General features: G+C 45.2%; 1 long non-coding RNA gene and 5 pseudogenes across 1 annotated transcript; 1 reads left to right on the top strand and 5 right to left on the bottom strand.

The window, feature by feature from the left end:
- Positions 1-3,802: 3,802 nt before the first annotated feature.
- Positions 3,803-3,921, bottom strand: LOC143950071 (5S ribosomal RNA; annotated as a pseudogene).
- Positions 3,922-4,245: 324 nt separating this feature from the next.
- On the bottom strand, positions 4,246-4,364 carry LOC143948217 (5S ribosomal RNA; annotated as a pseudogene).
- Positions 4,365-5,548: 1,184 nt separating this feature from the next.
- Positions 5,549-5,667, bottom strand: LOC143948683 (5S ribosomal RNA; annotated as a pseudogene).
- Positions 5,668-5,827: 160 nt separating this feature from the next.
- LOC143949353 (5S ribosomal RNA) lies at positions 5,828-5,946 on the bottom strand (annotated as a pseudogene).
- A 283-nt stretch (positions 5,947-6,229) lies between these two features.
- On the bottom strand, positions 6,230-6,348 carry LOC143948286 (5S ribosomal RNA; annotated as a pseudogene).
- Positions 6,349-16,119: 9,771 nt separating this feature from the next.
- On the top strand, positions 16,120-16,934 carry LOC143942154 (uncharacterized). Its single transcript, XR_013264721.1, has 3 exons — positions 16,120-16,169; positions 16,256-16,321; positions 16,664-16,934. It is a non-coding gene; the product is annotated as an uncharacterized LOC143942154 (long non-coding RNA).
- Positions 16,935-27,488: the final 10,554 nt, after the last annotated feature.

Raw genomic sequence — 27,488 nt, 5'->3', positions numbered from 1 at the left:
GATGGCCCCAACCCCTTGGCAGCAGGTTCTTTCATGTACAGACCAGGGCAGCTCATATTCCCTTCTGGAGTCTTGACCTTAGAGGGGGGAGTTGCACTTTGGGGGGTCTGAGTGATACCTAGTGCGCTGTACTGGAAGGGCTTGACATTCCCGAATATGTGTCCCCTCCCCCTGGTTGCGCCCCTCGCCCCCCCTCTGGCCTTGCTAATCTGTTTCGTGAACTTGCCTCTGTGGAAGCCAAACATAAACATGCCCCCTCACAGACCTTAGAGATTGAATTGGGGACACTCCGTACCCAGATTGCTGACCAACTCCATTATAAAGCGAAACCGGCACTCCAGTTTTGTCGTAAACTGACGTAGGAGTCAGGGGACAAATGCGGAAAAATCATAGCCAGGTCGGTAAAGGAGTTGAAATCTGCCTCTTACATACCACAGTTGATAGATGAGAATGGCCAGAGGGCCTCTACCCCAACCCAAATAGCCGAAGTCTTTGAAAAATGTTACTCTGATCCCTACAACCTGCCCGATTCAGGGTCTGAACAGGACAATATAGACAGATATGTAACCGGTTCTGGTCTACCAACCCTCTCATCGGAATCACGGGAGTACTTGGAGGACCCGATCACACTGGAAGAAGTCCAGGCAGCCGTGGGACCTCCAAAGGTGGGTAAGGCTCCGGGCCCTGACGGATATACCGCACAATACTATAAGACCTTCCTCCCTATTCTTGGCCCGCGCTTGGTGAATTTATTTAATACTCTGAGCTTGAATTTTCCTGAGGATACCCTTGGAGCCCACATATCGTTGATACCTAAGGAGGGCAAAGACCCAGGCCTATGTGGGAGCTACAGACCCATTTCCCTCCTAAATTCGGTCCTAAAACTATTCTCTAAAATGCTCGCCACGTGATTGGCACATCACTTGCAGTCCCTTATACATATCGACCAGTTAGGTTTTATTCCCACCAGGGAAGATAGGGACAACACCATTAAGGTGCTTACCCTGGTCCATAAAGCAAAATCATCTGGGACCCCTTGTCTTTTCGTGAGTACTGATGCCGAGAAGGCTTTTGATCGGGTCAAATGGACATTCATGTTCTCGGCCCTTCGCCATATAGGTCTGAGTGAACCGATGCTGGCATGGATAAGTAAGATATACTCACGCCCTTCAGCTCAAGTCAACGCGAATGGGGTGCTCTCATCTCCCCTTGACATCGTGAATGGGACCAGACAGGGTTGCCCCCTGTCGCCCCTGTCATTGGAACCCTTTCTGTCCACAATTCGACAAAACTCAGACATAACGGGACTCCAAATGGGTACTATTGAGTGCAAGATATCTGCCTACGCGGATGACATGCTGTTCTCGCTGACGAATCCCAGAGTTTCCTTGCCAAATCTCCTTCGGGAATTCCAGATATACGGGACACTTCTTGAAATCAGAGGCCATGGGGGTTGCAGTCCCCCCGCAAACGTTAATAGACTTGCAGTCCAATTTTCGATTTAAATGGACCCATACAGCCCTTAAGTACTTAGGTACTTACATTCCACCGGACATCGCGCGTACGTTTATGTTGAACTTCCCCCCACCCCTTGTCACTAAGATCCGCAGTTTGCTTCACGGGTGGCATTCTGGCCTCCATTCCTGGTTCAGGAGATGCAATCTCATTAAAATGAACATACTCCCTAAATGTACCTATCTTTTCCAAGCTCTCCCGATTCAGATTCCAGTCCCCTTTTTTAAGCAAGCTCAATCCTTGCTCACTCAATTTAACTGGGCCCACAAAAATCCCAGACTTGAGCGGTCACAGCTGACATTGTCTAAACAACAGGGAGGGTTGGTTCTCCCTGACTTGCGACGCTACTACCTGGCCTCCCATCTGGGGCGTGTATTGGACTGGAATTGAAACAAACTTTCTAAGCTCACTCCTGAATTCCGGCTAAGAAGCGCCATGTGGTGCTATAAGGATTTACCCACAGAATTGACGTCACATCCCACTATAGGGGCTTAGTTGAAAGTCAGTCACCCAATCGCTACCCAAAACACACTCACGTCTTTGACTTCCCCCCTATTCCCTATACGTGGCCATCCGAACTTTGAACCGGGGACCCACTTCGAAATTCCATCCTAGACAATGCGTCTAAATTCGTCATTGATGGAAAATGGCCTTCTTTCTCAACCCTAACAGATCCGACAGGGCTTTTCCAACTGCCTTTTTGGAGAGCGGCGCAACGACATAATTTTCTCCATTCCATCCCCAATCCTCAAACGTTCGCCCGCCCTCAGACGGAGTTTGAGACTCTATGCAGAAGCGAAGACCCTTTGGCCCACATTCTCTCTCAAACAGATTACCCACACTTAACCTGTCTGTCCAACTGGGAAAAGGACCTTAATTGCTCGTTTTCCCCAGCACAGAGACAACGCATTATCACTTTGGCTCTCAAAACCTCGCTGTGCACGAAGATACAGGAGACTAATTTTAAACTTCTCACCAGGTGGTATTTGACACCATCAAAGCTGCATAAATGTTTCCCCTCTTCCTCGAACATATGCTGGAGGTGTGGAGAAGAAGAGGGCACGTTGCTCCACATTTTTTGGTCCTGCCCCAGCTTGGTGGACTTCTGGACAGAGATCCGATGCATAACACAAAAATTCACAGACTTCTCCATCCAGGAAGAGGCTGCATTCTTTCTCTTGCACCATTCACAGATTCCCATTAAGAAGTACAAAAAAATCTATTTTACGGCATGTGATAAATGCGGCGAAATCCTGCATCCCTCTCTATTGTAAAAATGCTCCCCCCTTTCATTACTCACTGACTTAGGAAAATAGAGGACATTAAAAAAAATGGAGGACTTGATCCTCACATCACAAGGTAAACAAGAATTTTTTAAACAAACCTGGGACATCTGGAATACCTTTATATTCTTGCTGGAAGGATGTCGCCTGCTATCGCCTTAGTGCTCTGAGCTTTCCTTGACTGGTCCCTTGGACAGTGGCTGCCATTGTGTCTCGTCCCCTCTTCTCCTTTCCTGATCTTTCACCCCTTCTCTTTTCTGCCTTCCTCCCCTATCTCTCACCCCCTCTCTCTTTTGGAAAAAGTGGAAAATTGGGAATGACGGCCCCACACCCCCCTCTGGATGGATTATGCCGGAGGGACCTGGGGTTTGTGTGACCCTGGATCTTGGTACAGTACTTTATCCGTGCCTCGAATCATTGTGATTGATGGAAGGCAGACTCACAGTTGCGAATATACCTGTATCAAGTATTGTTCAGCTGCTTATTGCTCTGTATTTTTCTGTTGCATTATGTACTCGGGGGACCGTCTTCCCCTGTTTGGAGAAAAAATTATATTTGAAAAAAAAAGAAGCCTACGACACCTGGTATTCCCAGGCGGTCTCCAATCCAGGCATTAACCAGGCCCGACCCTGCTTAGCCTCCAATATCAGACGAGATGGAACAGATTCAGGGTGATGTGGCCATAGCCAATATCTTCAGGCACTCTCAACTCTCTTGACAAACGCCAAGATGGTCACCTTGGGAACAAGCAGAAAAAAATAGGTCAACGGCAACAACATAAAAAGAAGCCTACGGCATCTGGAAATCCCAGGCGGTCTCCCATCCAGGTACTAAACTGGTCCCAGCCCTGCTTAGCCTCTGTGTTCAGATGAGATTGGGCTCTTACAGGGTGATGTGGCCGTAGGAGATTTCTTCAGGCACTCTCAACCCTCTTGACTAACGCCAAGATGGTCACCTTGGGAAACAAACAAAAAAAACAAGTCAACGCCAACAACATAAAAAGAAGCCTACAGCACCTAGTATTCCCAGGTGGTCTCCAATCCAGGTACTAGCAAGGCCTGACCCTGTTTAGCCTCTGAGATCAGAGGAGATCGGGTGCTTTCAGGCTTATGTGCCCATAGGCAATCTCTTTGGGCACTCTCAACCCTCTTGACAAATGCCAAGATAGTCACCTTGGGAAACAAGCGAAAAAAAAAACAGGTTAATGCCAACAACATAAAAAAAAGACTACGGCACCTGGTATTCCAAAGCCATCTCCTATCCAGGGACTAACTAGGCCCAACACCTTCTTAGCCTCATAGATGAGAAGAGATAGGGCTCTTTCAGGGTGATGCTGCTGTAAGCGAACTCTTTGGGCACTCTCAACCCTCTTGACAAATGCCAAGATGGTCACCTTGGGAAACAAGCGAAAAAAAAAAAACGAATCAAAGCCAACAACATAAAAAGAAGCCTACAATAACTGGTATTCCCAGGTGGTCTCCCATCCAGGTACTAAGCAGGCCTAACTCTTCTTAGCCTCCAAGATCAGACGAGATTGGGTGCTTTCAGAGTGATGTGGCCATAGGCAATCTCTTCAGGCACTCTCAACCCTCTTGACAAACACCAAGATGGTCACCTTGAGAAACAAGCGGAAAAAAAAACAGGTCAACTCCGACAACATAAAAAGAAGCCTGCGACACCTGGTATTACCAGGTGGTCTCCCATCCAAGTACTAACAAGCCCCGACTCTTCTTAGCTGACAACATCAAATGAGATTCAGGCTGATGTGCCCATAGGCAATCTCTTCAGGCACTTTCAACCCTCTTGACAAACGCCAAGATGGTCACCTTGGGAAACAAGCAAAAAAAAAAATAAGTCAATGCCAAGAACTTAAAAAAAAAGCCTATGGCATCGAGAAATCCCAGGCGGTCTCCCATCCAGGTACTAACCAGATTCCAACCCTGCTTAGCCTCTGAGATCAAATGAGATTGGGCTCTTTCAGGGTGATGCGGCCATAGTAGATTTTTTCAGGCACGCTCAACCCTCTTGACAAACGCCAAGATGGTCACCTTGGGAAACAAACAAAAAAAACAAGTCAACGCCAACAAAATTAAGAGAAGCCTACAGCACCTAGTATTCCCAGGCGGTCTTCCATCCAGGTATTAACAAGGCGCGACCCTTTCTAGCCTCTCAGATCAGAGGAGATTGAGCGCTTTCAGGGAGATGTGCCCATAGGCAATCTCTTTGGGCACTCTCATCCCTCTTGAAAAATGCCAAGATAGTCACCCTGGGAAACAAGCGAAAAAAAACAGGTCAACGCCAACAACATAAAAAGAAGAATACAGCACCTGGTATTCCAAGGCCGTCTCCCATACAAGTACTATCTAGGCCCAACCCTTCTTAGCCTCAGAGATCAGAAGAGATAGGGTGCTATCAGGGTGATGCGGCTGTAAGCGATCTCTTTAGGCACTCTCAACCCTCTTGACAAATGCCAAGATGATCACTTTGGGAAACAAGTGAAAAAAACAGGTCAACACCAACAACATAAAAAGAAGCCTGCGGCATTTGGAAAACCCAGGCGGTCTCCCATCCAGGTACAAACCAGGCCCAACCCTGCTTAGCCTCTGAGACCAGACGAGATTGGGCACTTTCAGGGTGTTGTGCCCGTAGGCAATTTCTTAGTGCACTCTCAACCCTCTTGATAAATGCCAAGATGGTCACCTTGGGAAACAAGGGAAAAAAAACAGGTCAACGCCGACAACATAATGAGAAGCCTACGGCACCTAGTATTCCCAGGCTGTCTCCCATCCAGGTACTAACCAGGCCCATTGCTGCTTAGCCTCCGAGATCAGATGAGATTGGGCTCTTTCAGGGTGATTTGGCCGTAGGCACTCTCTTTGGGCACTCTGAAGCCTCTTGACAAAGGCCAAGATGGTCACCTTGGGAAACAAGCTAAAAAAAACAGGTCAAAGCCAACAACATAAAAAGTAGCCTACGGCATCCGGTATTCCCAAGCGATCTCCCAATCAAGACACTAACCAGGCCAGATCCTTCTATGGCACCTGGTCTTCCCAGACAGTCTCCCATCCAGGTACTAACCAGGCCTGACACTGCTTAGCCTCTGAAATCAGACGAGATCTGGTGCTTTCAGGGTGATGTGGCCGTAGGCAATCTCTTTGGGCACTCTCAACCCTCTTGACAAATGCCAAGATAGTCACCTTGGGAAACAAGCGAAAAAAAAAACAGGTTAATGTCAACAACATAAAAAAAAGACTACGGCACCTGGTATTCCAAAGCCATAGCCTCTGAAATCAGACAAGATCGGGTGCTTTCAGGGTGATGTGGCCGTAATTGTTCTCTTCAAGACACTCCCAACCCTCTTGACAAACGCCAAGATGGTCGCCTTGAGAAACAAGTGAAAAAAACAGGTCAAAGCCAACAACATAAAAAGAAGCCTATGGCACCTGGTATTCCCAGGCGGTCTCCCATCCAGGTACTAACCAGGCCCGACACTGTTTAGCCTCCGAGATCAGACAAGATTGGGCGCTTTCAGGGTGATGGGGCCGTAGGTGATCTCTTCCGGCACTCTCAACCCTCTTGACAAACGCCAAGATGGTCACCTTGGGAAAAAAGTGAAAAAAAAACAGGTCAAGGCCAACAACATAAAAAGAAGCCTACAACACCTAGTATTCCCAGGTGGTCTCCAATCCAGGTACTAGCAAGGCCCAACCCTGTTTAGTGTTGAATATATTTTTATTGAAACATTTCAAGTAAAGACAATAAACAGTAACCATCATGAGGCAAATGCAGACAGGAACAGTAACATGAGTACATTTACGGGAGGCCGGCTAACGACTATCGGCCACAGCCGGTCCCCGACGGGAAGCTTGGAAAGTAGAGAAGACGGCCTGCTCACCGATCCACGAGGCCACAGTAGTAAGAAATACATATGGGTTACTACATGAGGCAATATTTAAACAATAACATAGAAAAGATAGAAAGAAAGAGAGAAGAGAGAGGAGCAAAGTAAAAAGGAGCAAGGCGGTATAGGGGAAAGCTAAAAAGCGAGAGGGGAGGAGAGGAAAGTGGGAGGGAGGGGGGAGGGGGAAGGAATATGGGCAGGGGATGGGGAAGGGTAAGGAAGAGCCCACAGTGACCTCATGAGTTCAAGATATGGTTCATTAAAGTGTCAGAGGAAGAGAAGCGGAGCCAGATCGACCATTGAGAAAGAAATTTGGCGTAAGTGTCATTGTCCAGTGCCAACATCTCCTCCATTCTCATAGTGTCATTCATAATCGACACCCACCGTGACAATGGGGGAGTGGTTGTCGTTTTCCAATAAGCGGGTATCAGCTGTCTAGCAGAGGACATAAAGAAACGGAGCAATCTTTGTCTCTGTGATTTAAGAGACCCAGGCAGTATAGAGAGTAATGCAATTTTTGGAGAAATAGGAACCGGAATATCAGCTAAAAGATTATAACATTCAAAAACCTGTGTCCAAAAGGGGCGGATCCTCTCACAGTCCCACCAGACATGCATGTAGGTTCCGACTGAAGCTTCACAGCGCCAGCAGGTGGCAGGTGTAGACGGGAAAATCCTGTGTAAGGTAGCAGGGTCCCTGTACCACCTCGATAATAGTTTGTAGTTCTTTTCTTGGGAGTAGCAGGAGATTGTTGACTTATGTGTGAAATGAAAAGAGGTATGCCATTCCGGCACAGAGATGTCTTCACCCAAATCCGCAGACCACAGCCTGGTGTAATGTGGGAGTTGATCATGTGCTAAAGTCTGCAGTAGGTTATATAAGGAGGATAGTAAGTGTTTGGGAGTTTCTGGAAGCGAGCACAGTTCCTCGAAGTCGGTAAGCTTGCGATGTATTTGAGAGGAGGAGTGTAGGCGTTTGGCAAATGTGGACACATGTAGGGCCGTGAGCCAATCTCCGGAATCTGTCACGGAGACCGGGGTCCCCCGAGAGGGATGCACAAATGTACGGGCTTGCGGCCATTCTGTACGCTTAAAGGGTCCTAGGGAGGCTGCCCCCGTACTTTGTGGTAAAGCGGGATGGTCAAAGAGGGACGTTAGGGGGCCCGGATCCGAGGAGAGAGTGGCGTTTAGCCCCGTCCTGTACCACATCGTCAGGGAGGCCAAAGTCAGTGGGGACAAGGAAGTCATACGAGAGTAGTCCTGTTTATAACCCCATGGAAGAGCTCGGAGATCCACAGGAGAAAGGTCCTGTTCAACAGACACCGAGGCCTTGCAGGAAGGGCGAGAGAACCATTCTATGATGCGAGTCAGGTGAGCGGCCTTATGATAAGTCTCAAAGTCAGGGAGGCCTGTTCCCCCCATAGTCTTCGGGATCGTTAGTAGTTTAAATTTAACCCTGGGGAGGCCCCTGTTCCACATGAATCTAATTGCCAACGAGCGTAGGGAGATAAAAAATGATTTGGGGACGTGGATGGGGATTGTTTGGGACAAATACAGGAACTTGGGTAGAGTGTCCATCTTTAGGGTATTAATCCGTCCGAACCAGGGTAAGGGAGATCCCCCCCACTCCTCAAGGTCCTTCCGTATACGGTTAAGCAGGGGGATATAATTCAGGGAAAACAAATCAGCTAGGTTGGAGGGTATAATGACCCCTAGGTAAGAGATCCCTTTGGCCTGCCATTTAAATGTGAAGTTGTATTTCAGAAGGGACAGCGTGGAGGGGGTAAGGGATATGTTAAGAGCTTCTGTCTTAGAGATGTTGAGCTTAAAGTTACTATAGACACCAAAACGTTGAAATTCACTGAGTAGGGCTGGTAAGGAGATGTGGGGATTCTGAATATACACAAGGAGGTCATCAGCATACAGAGAAAGTTTGTGATGTGCAGACGGAGTTTGAATACCAAGAATGGAGGGGTTTTGTCGTATGGCACATGTCAAATGCTCAATGATGATGACAAAGAGGAGGGGGGATAGAGGACAGCCCTGTCGAGTACCGTTTGCAATGTCAAAGGGAGCCGATGTGGTACCATTGACCAGGACCGTAGCTGAGGGGCGGGAGTAAAGGGACATAACTTTAGAAATGAAGGGAGCTCCAAGGCCGAGTTGTGCTAGAGACAGTTGTAGAAACCTCCAACTGACCCTATCGAAGGCCTTTTCAGCGTAGAAGGATAAGAGGCAAGCTCTCAGACCTTTACGTTGGATCAGGGAAATGAGATGTATCGTCTTGGTGGTGTTGTCCCTTGCCTCCCTGCCAGGGACTAACCCCACCTGATCATTATGAATAATTTTAGGTAATAGAGGGGACAGACGGGTGGCTAGGACTTTTGCAAATAGCTTAATATCTATGTTGAGCAGGGAGATGGGTCGATAGCTGCTGCATTGGGATGGGTCCTTGCCTGTTTTAGGGATAATAGAGATGTTAGCAGATAAAGATTCCTTGGACGGGAGGTTAGAACTGTCCACCGAGTTAAAGGCTTTTGACAAAAGAGGAGCGAGCTGGGGGGCAAAAGTTTTGTAAAACCGGGGTGTAAAGCCATCAGGGCCCGGGCATTTTCCCACTTTAAGGACTTTAATAGCCTGTAGAAAGTCAAAGGTAGTCAGGGGCTCGTCCAAGGTCGCTGCGTCCACAGCGTCCACAGGAGGAAGAGCGGTCTCCAGAATATAAGCCTGTGTGGGGTCAGAAGACGGAGGGGACCTAACTGGGGGGGTTGCATGCGGAAGGTTATAGAGCTGTGAGTAGTATTGCCTGAAGGACGCGGATATCCCAGAGGTGTTAAACGTTTTCGTATGGTCTGATCTAACGATGAATGGGATAGAATGTCGTGGGGGTCTAGGATGAATAATCCTAGCCAAATGCTTACCACACTTGTTTGCCAGAGAGTAGAAGTGGTTCCGCGCTTTATCCCTGGCGATCAGGGAGTGCGCGTCTAGTAACTGGAGCAGGTCCCTGCGGGCATTGGAAAGCTGAACAAAAACAGCAGGGTCCAAATCCTTTTTGTGGAGGGGTTCGAGGTCCGCAATGATAGTGAGGAGTCTGCATATGTCATGAGCTCGGGCCTTTTTAAGGCGAGAACCGTGTTGTATAAGGGTACCCCGTAGCACACATTTGAGAGTGTCCCACTGGTTCATAGGGGAGGTAGTGTCAGCGGAATGGTCACCTATAAAGTCTTTAATGGCCTTAGAGACATCCGCCATACACACGGCGTCCCGTAACAGGTTGTCGTTAAGTCTCCAGCTCGCTCCCCGGCGGCTAGGAGGGGGGCGGACCAGAGTCAGGTAGACGGGGGCATGGTCGGACCACAGAAGATTACCGATCGAGGTCTGGAGAGGTGTGTCCAGTAAGGATTGTGATATGAGAAGGTGGTCCAATCTACTGTAGGAGTTGTGTGCAACGGAGAAGTAGCTGTAATCCCTTTCCGTGGGATGCTGGATTCGCCAGGCATCCACCAGGTGGGATGAATGTAAGAGTGATTTAATGCGTGTCAAGGTGGAGCGAGGAACAGAAGACTTACCAGAGGATGTGTCTGCGGATGGGGAGAGGGCAACATTGAGATCACCGCCAACAATGAAAGTGGACCCTCCAAAGGAGGATAGTCTGGTGAGGACCGAGGAGAGGAACCGAGCTTGGCCCACGTTCGGTACGTAGATGTTAGCCACTGTGAAAAGAAAATCATTTAGTTTCAGTTTCAGAAAAATATAACGACCTGAGTCATCTATGAGAGAGTCTAGAACCTCCGGGTTAAAAGATTTATGAAAGGCAACAGATACCCCCTTAGATTTGGCCTGAGGATTAACACTGTGAAACCATTGCGAGTAGTATCTATTGCGTAGGGCTGGGACAGCTCCCACGCGAAAGTGCGTTTCTTGAAGCAGCAGAATTTTCGCACGCTTCTTGTGAAAATGGTATAGCGTCTGGCTCCGCTTCTCAGGCGTGTTGAAACCCCTACAATTAAAGGAAGCAAAGGTTATGGAACCGTCACTAGCCATGGGGGGGTCGTAGGGAGGAGCTGAGAATCAATATAACCAATACAATAAGTGACACCATGGGCAAACCCTGGGGGGCGTGGGAGTGGGGAACAGGTCGGGCAAGGGGGGGGGCAGAGAGTGGGAGGGTACAAGCAGAGGGAAGACGGAGGGAGGAAAAAAGGTAAGAAGAGAGAGAAGAAACAGCATAACAACCTCGCATAGGGAGTAGTGAGAAATATAGGCAGAGTTACCCGTTCCCGATAAAATAAACAGAGGCATATATAATACAATAGCTGTAAACATCAATCGTGGGGAACAGGCCCAGGAGGTCTGGTATAGAACAGTAGTGAGTAGAACAAAAACAAAAAAGGCCACTAGGTGGCTCCAAAAGGGAAGCAGCATACAGGAAAAAAGCCTGTCAAAAAGGCAAAAATCGGTGCGCCCCATAGCGGTCATAGGAACACCGTGGGGCGCACAGCAAAAAACAAAAAATAAATAAAGAACCCGTAAAAAAAAAAAAAAGAAAAAGGGGGGGAGGGGGGGCGAGGAGCAGAATCACCAAGCCGGACAGCTCCCCGCACCCCGGCCCCACGGGTAAACCGGAGTCTGTTGCGACCTGAAAAGTAAACCAAATAACATGTCAACTTAAATTATGCTAGCGGTCATCAATAAATGCATTCGTAAACCGGCATGAAATAGAAACATCTAGAGGAGACATAGCAACAACTGGTAGGTATAGCAAGGGCACCCCAGGGGGGGCAGCCGCAGATAGCGGGGTGCGGGAACAAGTCCTGAAGTCAATCCAAGATCCATCCAATAAGGCATAACTGAGCACCCCAACTATAAGGAAAGGGGAGGGGGCACATAGCAACAGAGGGTGCAAAAAACATGCAATAACCTGCAAACAAAAGGGTTAATCAACAGTAAAGCTATTCAACCCATTCGGGTCCAGGCACATCCAGGGGGAGGGCCCCAGAAGTAAAAAAAAGGAGAGAACAGGTCCAGGTGGGCCCGCAGGCATGGGTCAGCCGTTAGGATCTTTAGGCAACGAAGATCGAGGGGTGCGTCTGCGACCTTGTTTCTGCCACTGCGGAGTGTAGGGTAGACCAGGTGTGGTCGGAGCAAACGGCCAATCGGGCAGCGCTACTTGAGGCAGTTCAAGTGTACTGAGGAAAGTAGGCAGATCCCCCAATGTACGGAATATGGCGGTTTTACCCGCGTGGTTCACTCGAAGGTGGAACGGGAAGCGCCACTGGTATTTAATTTGTCTTGCTTGAAGGAGTTGCCTGAGGGGCCTCAGGGATTTCCTCATTGCCAGGGTTTGGCGGGAGAGATCAGGAAGGAGCATGATAGGCGTGTCGTTGAATAGAATCGACTGTTGTGTGCTGGCGGCCCTCATAATGTCCTCCTTTACTTTGTAAAAATGGACCCTGCACAGAGTGTCACGGACAAAGGAGGGGTCAGGGGTGCGAGGACCCGATGTACGGTGCACCCGGTCCAGTTCAATCGGGTCATCTTTAGGTCGTTGGAGTATCTGGTTAAAGATGGCCGTAACTGCAGCAGGGAGATTCTTGGGGTCAACCGACTCAGGTATCCCCCGTATGCGTATGTTGTTGCGGCGACTGCGGTTTTCGAGGTCATCCTGCTGATATGAGAGTTGCTGGAGCATGACAGTGTGGGTATTGAGGATCTGGTCGTGCGACTGTACAGTGTCCCGCAGGCCATCAACCGTGTTGTCTACATCATCAAAGCGTACCCCCACATCTTTCCTCAAGTCCGAAATCTCTTTCCTCAATCCTATGCACACAGCGTTCAAAGTCATCTTTAGTGGGAAGGGACCTCAGGTAGCCGTGCAGGGATCTGATTTGCGATTCCATGTCCCACCCATCCCCGGATCCCAAGGAGGCATTCGAGCGGCTTTTGGTAAGCCTGGGGGAGAGGGCAACGTCCTCGGGATGTGAGAGTAAGTTGTGGGAAAGCACTTGAGATTGCAGGGTCGGTTCAGAGCGCGCTGGGGACGGAGGAGCCGGCGGCTCTTTAGGTGTTGGGCGGTGCTGTGAAGACAACCTTCCATGGCCGAAGTAGTCATCCAAGTCCCCTCCTGGGTGACGGCTACTGCCGCCCCTGTGTGCCTTGGGCTTGTCCTTCCCCATGGAGCTGGGTATGGTCCGGTTTACAAACTAAAAATGAATCCCGTGGGGCCGGGGGAGCCAGGAGCCGAGTGTGGCCTGGCTCAACGCTCCATACGTCCGCTTAGGCCCTTACAGGAGAAAGTTCAGGTCAGTCAGTTAGGGGGAGCTTGCATACGGTGAGACGTGATTATACGGTCATAGGCATGCGACAATGCGAGGTAGCATCCACAGTAGTAATTCTGAGAGGTATACTGGCTTGCAGCCTGAGAGGGTGGAAAGTTCATCTAGGTGGGAGCAAAAGAAATGTGTTAATCTCCAGCTGCAGTAGAAGAAATTAATATACGGTGCAAGCCAGAACAGGTCCGCAAACAGGGGGAACAGAAGGCTGCAGGGGGTACTCTGTATCCCAGTGACAAACTCCCGGGCAATTGTCGCAAGCACATGTTTAAACACAACTTTAGTCACGCCAAGGCTCATGACTTAGCATAACTTCTTGCAATCATTCATTGGCAAGCACGTTCTCAGTGGCACACAAACTGGCTACACGTCATTTTCAGCAGCACTTAATTGGCCTCTCGTCTCCCGTGGCTTTCTTACAAACCATTCACTGTTGTCTGTCTATCCGTCTCTTCCTTAGGACAGTTGAGTTCAGCTTCCGTCCCGCACCAGGATCATGTTGTCACACGCAACTGGCTTCTTCCTGTAGCACGCCCAGGATATTTCTAGCCAGCGTTCAACATTTCTTATCCTTACAGTGCACGGAGAGCCATCTGTCGTTACGGCCCATACAGCAAGATCCCCACCTCGGGGCATCCAGAGGCATCAGCCCATAGCCAACGGCAAATGCTCGCCATCACAACTGCCATCTTTAGGGGCATATTATATCCTCGCATATTCTCCAGTCTAGTCGTCCAAAAGACACCTACAGTCCCTACACGGCATGTTGAGTTCGCTATGCGCATCATCCCTCAGGGTCGCGCCTTGTGTCACACTTATTGGTTTTACTGTCCCTCTCACAGGATCCAGAGCAAGTCCTCAGCCTGGATCCCGCGGCAATAGCAGTCCTGGCTATGCGGGAGGAATTCCTATCGTCTGGGAATGGCGTCTCCCTGTTCATTCCCTCCGTGTCTTCCCTTTCGCCCCAGGTGATGACCGACGCAGCGGCCTCCACGGGCTTGCGGCTGTTTTTTGGCCACCTCCGGCTCGCAGCTCCCTGGCCTCCCCAGTTACTGGCAATTCCTGGCTGCGCCAAGGCGTCCTCTCGGTTGATTATGTCCTTCCTACGTCAACTGGTCCAGCTCTTGTTGTTGTTTCAGTTCAACATCTATTGTTCCTTTATCCACGGTAAGTTCAATCAGGCAGCGGACGCCCTCTCCCGCGGTAACCTTGTCTCTTTTCCGATCAGGTACCCGGAGCCGGACCAACATCAGCAGCTATCCCGGACTGGTCTCAACTAACCCTGGATTAGCCCCTCACCTCCTAGCGGCTACCCAACTTATCGATCACTCCCTTTCCCGCAATACCCTCAAGGCCTATCAGTCAGCCTGGAGGGCCTTTAACCGCTTCATCACGTATCACAGCACAGTGACGTCCCGTGTCAAGCGAGTCGTAGCCTTCATTTCCTACTGCCACTCGCAGTTGGTGTTATCCGTTAATACGATCCGGCTATACCTGACCGGTGTACAACATTTCATGTCCCTCCAGGACCCTACCGTACCCTCCTTATTTTCTTACCACACCGTTCGGGCTGTTATGCGCAGTGTCCAGAAGCGCCAGCCGATGGCCGGCACCAAACCTCCGCCTTTCACAGGAGACGTTCTAGAACTATGTCAGATATCCTGGCCACTTCACCTTTCGGTCTCCACATGAGTGGCATTTACAAGCAGCCATACACCTGGCCTTCTACGGCTTCTTACGGCCAAGCCAGTTTACTTGTAGTAGCCTCACAGCACGCATGCTGTACAAGCACCACCTGGTCCGATACGAAGACCATTTCATCTTACACTTAGCAGTCTCCAAGACGCAGCAGCTTGGCTCGGGTATGGACATACACTTCTATAAAACCGACAACCGCTGGTGCCCGGTCACTGTTCTCATCCGCTTGTTGACCCTTTTGGCCAACCAACCAGGAACTGGCCCGCTTCTGCTTTTTCACACGAAACCTCTCGACGCAGCCCAGTTCATGGAGCATGTCAGGATACTCCTGGGCATCCTTCACCTCAATCCTGCTCACTACTCCGGACATTTATTCCGTATCGAAGCAGCTTCTACTGCCTCCCGCCAAGGGGTCCCGGTCCATGTTATCAAGAAATTGGGTAGATGGAAGTCCTCCTGTTTTGCCCGTTACATACCCAAACTGCAAATAGAGATGGCCCAGGCCTTTGTCAAACTCACCCAGTGACAGTCTTGTCTCAATAAAGTGCAACCCCTACCTGGATGTTTTGCCCCCTTATTTTGGCATACCGTACGTTAGACCAGGGCACACTTTCAGGTCCATTTCAAGGAAGCAAGTTTATGTTAACCTTGTTTGTCATCCTTATCCGTATCGGTCTGAGGGCTCTGGACCATAAATAGAAAGGCCAGTATGGTGGCCTGAAATTATGGGAGGAGCCCGGTGGAGTATTTAACCAGCAGTCCGCCCGTCTTCCTCGTCGGTTCCGGTGCGCGATACCCACCCACCCATCCCCTTTATCAGGGCATTTCTCTAAGCATACTCCTCAAGTGAGTACTCATTTCACCCATTTCATATTCATTTCATTTTAAGGTATGCCCCCTTATTTTGGCATACCGTACGTTAGACCAGGGCACACTTTCAGGTCCATTTCAAGGAAGCGAGTTTATGTTAACCTTGTTTGTCATCCTTATCCGTATCGGTCTGAGGGCTCTGGACCATAAATATATATATATATATATATATATACATATACTTAGATATTTATATATATATATATCAATATCTATAAAATTAATATATATATATATATATATATATATATATATATATATATATATATATATAATGTGTTTGGAGATATAGGTATATGGCGTGATAGAAAATATATATATTTTCTTAATAATTTTCTATGGAACTGCTCAAGCTTATCGCTACGGCCTACATTCTATTTTAATTTGTATTGGTCTAAAAATTTTATATATCTATATATATATATATATATCTATATATATATATATATATATATATCTATATATATATACATATAGCAAACACCATTTCCAATAATAAATTTTTTCTTGTTATTTCAGTAAAAAAATGTTGACGTAAAGAACATCACCTTTCAAGTAGTGTGAAATGGTAAGTCCATTTCTATTTAGATTGTCATATATAATTATGTTATGGTGATATTTTTTGAAGTTGACTTGTATTATTTTTTTTTTAAGGAAAATACAGAAGTTCCATCAGGATCCAGAACAAGGAGTTATAGTTCTCTCACTCAAGAGGAAAGGGTAATTCAGATAGAATATTGTTTATATTATACTTTTATTTCAGTTGTATCTCTACACATGTCTGGATGTGTATAATGATAGACCAAATTTTATAGAATAATCACTTATTTCATATTTTTATTACCCATAAATATTAGCAATAAAATTAATAATTTTTCTATTTTGTTTAATTTTGTCTTTTATTTATTGCTTTTGTATACACTCTTTGTTGTAATTTTTGTAATTTTTAAATGTTTATTTTAGAAAACTAAATAGTTCTTATTTTTCAAAATTGTATTTTTAATTTTTACGTATGCTTTTATATTATGCTAATGTATTTATTTTTTTAATTTTTTTTTTAAGAGAAATATGATGATTGAACAACTGTTGGCAAGGTATCCCGACACAGAACACGATCCGGCCTTTCCCAATAATCCCCGGATAATAATTACCCCTGACGATTCAAAAACAAGCCAAGCTGAAGATACCCCTGAAGACCGTATTGGCAACACTCACTGGTGTCATTGTGAGTGTTGCATACCAATGGCCACGCAAATAGAATCTGTGTGTTGCCGGGAAATACACCAGGTTGAGGGATGCATCCCTGAGGGCGGGAAATGTATCACCTGTGCGGATATGTTCATTTCTCAAATTTGCGACTCAAGAACATGTTCAACTCACATCCCTGGCCATGCATCTTGATGAATTACCTGTCGTGGATGCCAACAACAATCGGTAATTATTTTCATTTGTAATCAATACATAACAAATACACTATGGTTTCTTTGGCCTTTTTTTAATTATAATTTTATTTTATTTTCAGGCGATTACGGAAGACAGCCTACCGACTATTCATCGCATGGATTAACGGATATTTAGGGAAGGGTAATCGGAGAGTAATTCCGTCCTGCGCTGTTAAAGTAGTTAGAGATGTTTTTCCAGATCCGAATGGTTCGTATGTGGGTTTTTTATATTCAGATGACTACGATGCCTCTGAGATGGCATTTCATTAAAGTTTTTTTTTTTTTTTTTTTGTTTATTGAATTATAATATATTTTTGGTTATTGTTTTTAATTGTATTATCTTTGTTTTAATAAATCATATTTCATTAAGATGATGGTTTTTGTATTTTTTTTCCACTGAATTGTATGTACACATTGCACAAACTGTGTATGTTTACTAATAATACACATGAAGCTGTAAGTAGAATTCAAAGCGTTTTATTAAATAAATAAAATAAAATAGAATATATATCTATATTAACAATATATTAAACATTATGTCCCTTACCAAACAAACAAAACTTTATTACTATTTACTTTTCAAAAAAGGAGCAAACTTATCACAACGACCGTTTCAATTATCAAAGTTGAGGAAAACGTGTCATATGCTCCCTTACTGCAGTACTGGTATCCGGCCTTTCTATCGGAGCTATATTTTTCGGCATATCTGGATTTTTGGGTTTCCACGAGGTGATTAGCGTTCCCTCAACAATGCTAATCATTTTAGAAAGCAGATGGAAGGCATGTTCATTCTCCATTTTTTTGAAGAGTTTACGGACAATCCATTTCTTTCTTCCTCGTGGAAACTCCAGACTTTTTCTTTCGACCGAAACAACTTCTCCTTTTTCATCTATTTTTTTTATCACAGCGGGGTTGCGTATCACATTATGATTATGGCATAATGCTGCCAATTTAGTTCTAGCTTCCATGGAATCAAATTTATAATGAATTCGCTTGGGGCGATATTTTAACATCATACTGTGATACGTTTCAATTACCCCGGTTTGACAAAAAAAAGTTAGATGTTTCATGTCCTTTTCCAATTGTGCATCTAGAACGATTGTGGACAATGCAACAAATGCAGGTGTATTTTTGATTAACCAGGGAACAGACGGAGATTCCTCGTTGATCTCATCATGTAAGCATTTGTGCTCGACGTTTCCAATTGTCCATACATGAACATTAACAACGTGGTGTAGTACAGATTGCCAACGTTCTTTTAAAAAGGTCTCGTTACCTTTACAATGTCTACTACACCAGTAGAAATGAGTCAGTATGGATGGCACCCACGGCAATAGTGCACGATGTATTTTTTTTTTGGAAATTTGAACCAATTTTCGTTTTAAATTTTTAACGTAATGCCAAATGTCGAATTGATGATTTAAATTTTTATATTTTTCGTTTGTTGACAGTAATTTTCGAATGCCAGTGTGTCGATCTGTTCCCACAAATTGAATATCCAAATTTTGCTCAATTATGCGATCTAAACATTTGGTAAATCCAAACTTCTCCATAGCAACGGATGAAGTTGTTTGTGACACCTGCACTAATTCAAAGTCCACAATTTTCTTTGAAAAGAGATCCATGAAAGTGTAAGTGGAGTATTTGGCAGAAAAACCAGGACTGTCACATTGACCGTCCCCAACAAGAAAAACTGGTTTTTCTGTCAAATCATTAATCACATTTGATCTATTCTCTTGCCAACTGTGATCAATAGCTTTTTTTTTTTAAAGTTTAAACTTTTTTATTTTATTTGCTTTATATTCAAGTTTACTAATATTGCCACATAGTAATCACATACATTAATTCCCCTTACAAACAAATTACCCTTGTCCCCCCATCCCATCCTCCCTCCCCCTGTCAACCCTCTCCCCCTCCCATTCCCTCCGCCAATAATATTCCATTCACAATTTATACAAAAGAAAAAAAAATAACATCAAACTTAGACAAATTACTCATTCCCTTCTCCCATCCCCCTCCCCACCTCTCATTCATACCCACCTTCATCCATCACTCTCGTGACTTACTCACCCTTTACACACCCCACTTTCCCCATATTTTAACAAACTTCCCATAATTACCTCTTTTCCTATATATGTATTCCTCCTTTTTTATGTTATCTTTCACCCTTTCCATCCATTCCTTTACTGTAGGCGCTTCCCTCCTCTGCCATTTACACGCAATTAATTTCCTCCCCTGAAAAAGGCATCTAATGACTGCTGTATGGATATCCCTTCGTACCTCCTCTTCTTCTATCAATCCCATTATACATATTTTTGCTTCTACTTCTAGTGATAACCCAAACACTTTATTAATTTCCCCTATTATTCCTACCCAATATCTATATAATTTTGGGCATCGCCAGATCATATGTATTAAATCTCCTCTTCGGTCCCCACATCTTTGGCATTCTGCATCCTGTCTACACCCAAATCTATACAATTTAAGAGGAGTGTAATATACCCTATGGATTAAATACATTTGAGATATGCTGTTTGATGGAGATAAAGAAACTTTCACCCCCAATGCCAGAGCCTTTTCCCACTGTTCTACCGATATTGGGCCCACCTCTCTTTCCCATTTTGCTTTTTTTTCCTCCTCTATTACCCCTTCTTGTTCTGTTCCCTTTAGGTACCTATAGATCTCTGAAATACCTCCTTTCGATATATTATGACTTATAATTCTCCTGAGTGCAGGCATTTTACTCCATTCCAACTTCCTGTTTCTGAATTGTGCCTCTAGCGCATGTTTGATTTGTATATAATTAAGGAGGTAATAAACCGGTAACCCATATTCATCCCTTAGTTCCTGAAATGTTTTCAATCTCCCGTCCTTATATAATTGTACTAAGAAATGTATGCCGCTCCGATCCCATTCTACTAATCTCCCCATTTTCTTAATTTCCCCTAGATTTTTATTTTCCCATATTGGTGAGAATTCTGTATATCCTCTATACCCCAATATTACTTTTACCTCCTCCCAACACTTTACCATCAGTTGGACTGTGGGGCAGTTGGTCCTAAATGAGTCGGCTTCCACGGCTTCCGCGACCGTATTATGTGGAGTATCCCTCCCCAGGGGTCCAGCCCCACTTCCTGTCACTGCCACCAGGTTACCTCCCCTCATATACTGTAATTGGGCAGCCAGAAAGTAGTATCTCATATTAGGTAGTGCCATCCCACCCATTTCCCTTGGTCTCTGTAGTACTTGTAAGCTAATTCTTGCCACATTGTTCTTCCATATCACCTCTCTAAACAAACTTTCCATTTTTTTAAACCAATATTTTGGAATCCAAACCGGTGAGTTTTGTATAACATATAATATTTGAGGCATCCACACCATCTTAATTAAGTTGCACCTACCAGCTATTGACAAGGGGAGGTTCTTCCATATTCTAATTTTACGTTTTAATTTTGACATAAGTGGGACTAAGTTCCCTGCTATATACTGCCTTGGGTCTGCCGTCATATTCACTCCCAAGTACTTCATTTGTTTAACTATTTCTATTTGGGATACCTGTACTGGCAGTGGAATATCGAGGGGATCCACTGGTAGGAGGGCAGATTTTTCCCAGTTAATTTCAAGTCCGGAGAAATACCCAAATTCTTTTATCAGGGTCATTGCCGCCACTAATGAAGGCCCCGTGTCCGCTAATAACAGCAATACATCGTCTGCATACAAGGCAACCTTTTCCTCCTCATTCCCTCTTTTAAACCCCCGAATATCCTTCGCCTCTCTCAAGGCTATTGCCAGAGGCTCCATCGAGAGGGCGAAAAGCAGGGGCGACAAAGGGCACCCCTGTCTTGTCCCCCTCTCCAAACGGAACTCCTCTGAACATTCCCCATTTATTCTCACTTTCGCCCTAGGGCCTGTATACAGTACTCTTATCCATTGCATAAATCTCGGGCCAAATTGAAATTCCGCCAACACCATCCTTAAATAATGCCACTCCACACTATCGAAGGCTTTTTTTGCATCTAAGGACATGACTGCTCTATTCCCTTTATTTTCTGAAGGAATCTGAATGTTTAAGTAAGTGCGTCTCACATTCATATTTGTGGACCGCCCTGGGATAAACCCAGTTTGGTCCTGGTGTATTAGTTTTGATATTATGTTTTTTACCCTTGTTGCAAGTACTTTTGCCAAAATTTTAACATCTGAGCACAATAACGATATAGGTCTATATGATGCGGTCTCCAATTGGTTTTTCCCTTCTTTTGCTAGGACCACCACTGTGGCCTCCCTCATTGATTGCGGCAGCTGTCCCGCTTCAAAAGCGCCATTGAACACCTGTAGGAGAGCCGGTAAAAGTATCTCCCCAAATTTTTTATAAATCTCTATCGGCAGTCCATCCGGACCTGGTGCTTTCTGATTTGTCATTTCTGCTGTTACTTTTTGCAGCTCCTCCAGGGTCAATGGTGCTTCCAAACCCTCCCTATCTTCCTCCGACAACTTAGGTAATGTTATTTTCCCAAAAAATTCCTGCATCTCCCCCTCTACTTCAGAGTTTGAAACTTTATATAGTTCCTCATAATATTTTCTAAACTCTTCCACTATTTCAGGTGTTGACTTCCTCATACCTCCCTCCCTGTCCAATATCGCCGGTATTATTGGGGACGAGCTATTTGATTTAGCAATCATTGACAATACCCTCCCCACTTGTTCCCCTTCGCAAAAGAAGGACTGCCTCTGAAACTGCCTTTTCCTCTCTTCTTTCTCCCATATACAGTGGTGTGAAAAAGTGTTTGCCCCCTTCCTCATTTCCTGTTCCTTTGCATGTTTGTCACACTTAAGTGTTTCGGAACATCAAACCAATTTAAACAATAGTCAAGGACAACACAAGTAAACACAAAATGCAATTTGTAAATGAAGGTGTTTATTATTAAAGGTGAAAAAAAATCCAAACCATCATGGCCCTGTGTGAAAAAGTGATTGCCCCCCTTGTTAAAACATACTATAACTGTGGTTGTCCACACCTGAGTTCAATTTCTCTAGCCACACCCAGGCCTGATTATTGCCACACCTGTTCACAATCAAGGCATCACTTAAATAGGAGCTGCTTGACACAGTAAGGTCCACCAGAAGATCCTTAAAAGCTACACATCATGCCGAGACCCAAAGAAATTCAGGAACAATTGAGAAAGAAAGTAATTGAGATCTATCAGTCTGGAAAGGGTTATAAAGCCATTTCCAAAGCTTTGGGAATCCAGCGAACCACAGTGAGAGCCATTATCCACAAATGGTGAAGACATGGAACAGTGGTGAACCTTCCCAGGAGTGGCCGGCCGCCCAAAATTACCCCAAGAGCGCAGAGACGACTCATCCAAGAGTTCACAAAAGACCCCACAACAACGTCCAAGGAATTGCAGGCCTCACTTGCCTCAGTTAAGGTCAGCGTTCATGCCTCCACCATCAGGAAAAGACTGGGCAAAAATGGCCTGCATGGCAGAGTTCCAAGGAGAAAACCACTGCTGAGCAAAAAGAACATCAAAGCTCGTCTCAATTTCTCCACAACACATCTTGATGATCCCCAAGACTTTTGGGACAACATTCTGTGGACCGATGAGACAAAAGTGGAACTCTTTGGAAGGTGTGTGTCCAAGTATATCTGGCGTAGAAGGAACACTGCATTTCATAAAAAGAACAGTATACCAACAGTAAAATATGGTGGTGGTAGTGTGATGGTCTGGGGCTGTTTTGCTGCTTCAGGACCTGGAAGACTTGCCGTGATAAAAGGAACTATGAATTCTGCTGTCTACCAAGAGATCCTGAAGGAGAATGTCCGACCATCTGTTCGTGTACTCAAGCTGAAACGAACTTGGGTTCTGCAGCAGGACAATGATCCTAAACACACCAGCAAGTCCACCACCGAATGGCTGAAGAAAAACAAAATGAAGACTTTGGAGTGGCCTAGCCAAAGTCCTGACCTGAATCCTATTGAGATGTTGTGGTATGACCTTAAAAAGGCCGTTCATGCTTGAAAACCCTCTAATGTAACTGAATTAGGACAATTCTGCAAAGATGAGTGGGCCAAAATTCCTCCAGGACGCTGTAAAAGCCTCATTGCACGTTATCGCAAACGCTTGGTTGCAGTTGTTGCTGCTAAGGGTGGCCCAACCAGTTATTAGGTTTAGGGGGCAATCACTTTTTCACACAGGGCCATGATGGTTTGGATTTTTTTTCACCTTAAATAATAAACACCTTCATTTACAAATTGTATTTTGTGTTTACTTGTGTTGTCCTTGACTATTGTTTAAATTGGTTTGATGTTCCGAAACACTTAAGTGTGACAAACATGCAAAGGAACAGGAAATGAGGAAGGGGGCAAACACTTTTTCACACCACTGTAAGTCTTTTATATTCTACCTGATTTTTCTCCCATTCCTTGGAACTTTCTTCTGAGGGGGCCCTTATATACCTCTCTTCTGACCTCCTTATCCTTTCTTTTACTTCTGTTTCCTTTGCAGCCCCATTCTTCTTAATCTGCGATATCTTTTTTATTAGTTCCCCCCTTAAGAAGGCTTTCAAGGTATCCCACATTATTCCCAGGGACGTAGATCCCACATTTATACTCAAAAATTCTTTTAAGTTTTCTTTTACCTCTTCCATGTTATCCATTAGTTCTAACCAAAATGGGTTTATCTTCCATTCCCTTCTACTACATCCTCTCCCTATTGTCATTAAAAACATTACCGGTGAATGATCCGAAATTCCCCTTGGCTCGTACTCCACTTTCTCCACCATCCCCAGCGCCTCTTCATTACACAGCACCATATCGATCCTGGACAAGGTGGAGTACGTCTTAGAGTGACAAGAATACTGTCTTTTTAAGGGGTTCCACTTTCTCCATATATCCACAAAACCCGTTTCTTCACAGAATTGAAATAACAACCCATTGGGTCCCTCCCTACCACCGCCCTTCTGTGGGAACCTATCTATTTTTTGATCCATTATCATATTGAAGTCCCCTGCTATTATGACTGGGATTCCGGGCTTATCCTTTATAAACTTCAGCAGTTCATGTAATATTTCTGCATTAAATGGTGGTGGGATATACACAGTTGCAATCACACATACTCTATCTTCTATACCACAAAAAAGGAACACATATCTCCCTTTAACATCTACGATGCTCTGCCTGCAAGTTAGACCCGACCCAGGGTCTATTAAGACACTCACTCCCCTTGAGTAGGAAGTGTATGTAGAGTGATATTGTATCCTATATTTTCTGTGTCTTAGCACACTGATTGTATCACGGTCCAGGTGGGTCTCCTGTAAACAGAGCATCCCGTAATTACCCATATTCCCCATGGAAAATAACGCATGTCTCTTCAACTGTTCCTTCACCCCCCGTATATTCCAAGAACAAATTTTAACCTCTTTAGTGAAATTCCCTACCTTACTACTTACTCCCATATTTGAGACCTAAATCACAATATCGTACTTTTTATTCTCCATTCTACGTGCTTTCTCTGTGTTTTCACACGTGCTCTCCCCCTTGCTTAATTCTTTTTTCCCAGTGCTCCAAGATTTTAATCCCACACATATTTTGTATCTCATATTTACCATATTTCTTATACACATTTTACACACATTTTATATAAATTGAGCAATATTATTTCCTTGTGCCTCTCTTAATTTCATTTTCTTGTGCCCTTTTACCTGACCAACATATTCAATACAATTTCACCCATCAACTCTGTACTTAAATAGATATATTTTTTTCCTTGTGCAATTAATAATCCTTTACCATGCCTACCTATATCCTTTCGTATCCTTTCAACCTCCTTTCTCTCACTATCATTCATCCATTCATACTCCCCATCCCTTTTTTCTTTCCCCTCCCCAACCCTCCCATGCCCCACTTGGGGCCCTTCTAAGGGGCTTCCAACATGACCGTTTTTACCTCCCAGGGTGATATATGCTCCCCACCTGCTCACCCTATCCACCCACTCCCATAACTCTTATTTCTATAACGAACAATAATCCAAATTTCTGCCAAAAAAAAAAAAAAAAAAGGGGGAAGGGGGGAAGGAGAGAGGGAAGGAGACAAACAGAGCAATATGGGGACGTTCCCTCTAAGTCCAGAAAAAAAGAAAAAATTGTCCATTTTCTTTCTGTTTTCATACTACAGCGTTTCCCTCTGTTGCAGCAGACATTTATTTTCCTCCAACCACGACTTAACTTCTTCTGGACTATTAAAAAATATGTTTTCCCCAAATGCTGATACCCTCAACTTTGCCGGATAAAGCAATGCATAGTTCACTTTAAGACTCTGCAATTTCTTTTTGCACTCTATGAACTTAGCTCTCTGTCCTTGCAACTCTGGGGAAAAATCCGGATACAATGAAATCTTTATCCCATTATATTCAAGGTTACGCAGTTCTCTTGCTCTTTGAAGGATAGCAACTTTATCTCTATAGGACAGCAATTGGATGATTATGGGTCTAGGATAACTTCTTCCTTCCACCATCCTAAGCGGAATTCTATACGCCCTTTCAATTGCAAAAAATCTTGATAGCTTCTCACTCCCTACTTTATCCTTTATCCATATTTCCATGAATTCAGCAAGATTATTGCCTTCACTTTTCTCCGGGACACCTAAAACTCTGATATTTTTCCTGCGTATAATATTTTCCATATTATCCATTTTAGCCATACACAAATTTAACTGGCCCTTCATCATTTGCATCTCCTGTTTCAACGGGAGTACTTCATCCTCCACTTGGCTGACTCTCTCCTCCATATCTGATATACGGGCCGCAGTTTTCTGTACTTCATTTTTAAGATTTATCCCATCTTCTCTTATCTGCTTTAATTGGTCTGATACATCGTCCAATGATAATTTACATGTATTCACCGCAGAAAGAATTTCTTTTAGTGATGGTTCTTTACCTTTTGCCCAAATTTCTCCTTCTGTACTTATCTCAGTGTCCCATCCAGTCCCCCTCTCCAAGGAGAGATTACTCATGGACGCTTGTGCTTCCGATATTCCACCCATTACACCCGTAGTGTCCGACCGGACTGCCACACATATTACTTTGTTTAAACTTGTCGGCTCTATTTCGGTCGTCAAACCCTGGCTTTTCCTTCCGACCGTTTGCACGGCTGCAGTACTCTGCGGCCGCCCCTCTCCGACTTGCACGTTCTTCCTAGGTGTTTGGTTTGGGGTCTGATTAGGCGTATGGGCATATTGCTCCAGTTTAGAAGCGGCGGCAGCAGCAGCAACGCCTGTCCGCCCGGTCGAGTGGCCAGCCTTATCTTTGGAACTACGTAGTGTTTGTGATCCATTATGTGTGGTCGCCTCCTCCACCCCCCTTTTCCTAGTCATACCTTCGGGTCTTACGTCTCTTCTACCGGGGGGGAGGTATCGCTCAATCCCTCCCTTCGCTTTGCGTCCCTCTCTCACAGGGATTCTTACGTGGGGATCGATGTACCTCTATGGGAGAGCTTCCTATGGCGACCTCCACATATCTCCACTGTCGCGCCGTTTGAACAACCGAGTGTACCGTTGATCTCGCCTTCGTGGTGTCACGGCTTCACAGCGTCCCCTCGTTTTCGGCTCCACAACGCTCGGCTTCTCCTTCCCTCCTCCTCCTCCACACTACCTTGGCAGCATTAGTCTCTGGAGCGAGCGGTAGGTCTGAGCCCGCCGCGACCTCTCACCCTGACATCCGGTCACGCCCCCCTAGTGTTCGTGATCAATAGCTTTAAAGATGTATTGATTTTGGGCTCGGTTGTAGGAAGAATTGCCAAACATCTGTATGCCACATAAATCAAACATTTCTCTAAGTTTGGCATAGCTTCCTCCACTTACACATAAGGCCCCAGCAAGCAGGATGTTACCCACTGCATATTGTTTGCTTTTCGGTTGGCTCTCCCACAACTTCAATCTGTGTGAATTGACACATGTTGAATATGCTGTCACCATCGTACCTACAATTTGTTTTACAATTTTATGTATACGCGAATGACAATCAGTGTCAGGGCAACGCATATTGTAGAGGAGTTTGTCCAGGCAACTTTCGAAAACTATGTATTTTTTTTCTTTTACCCAATCTAGTGGGTGAGGAATGAGTTCTTCCGGTTCTGTTTCGTCTACACTTTCACAAATACTCAGATCACTTTTTTGTGGCGTTTCACATTGTGATACATGAAAACTTGGGTCTTCTGCATACGCCAATTTTCTCCTTTTTGGAGCAACCTCAGGAGTTTCTATATAACGAATTAGTGATGTCTTTGTTTTCTGAGGTATTTGTGAAGGTGTGGACGAGACAGATGAGAGAGATAAAGGGGTCACTGCTATTATTTCCGATGTTGGAGGTTGACGTTCGGGTGTTGACCTGAACAGCGGTGTCATTGAACACATTGAATATGCATGATCCAATGACAGCGCTCGTGGACTT

Source organism: Lithobates pipiens, unplaced genomic scaffold (genome assembly GCF_037356315.1).
Source record: "Lithobates pipiens isolate NorthernLeopardFrog02 unplaced genomic scaffold, aLitPip1_a1.2 Scaffold_30, whole genome shotgun sequence".
Classification (NCBI taxonomy): Eukaryota; Metazoa; Chordata; class Amphibia; order Anura; family Ranidae; genus Lithobates; species Lithobates pipiens.
The sequence above is the reverse complement of the archived record's forward strand: the minus strand, read 5'-3'. Positions and strand labels throughout refer to the sequence as shown.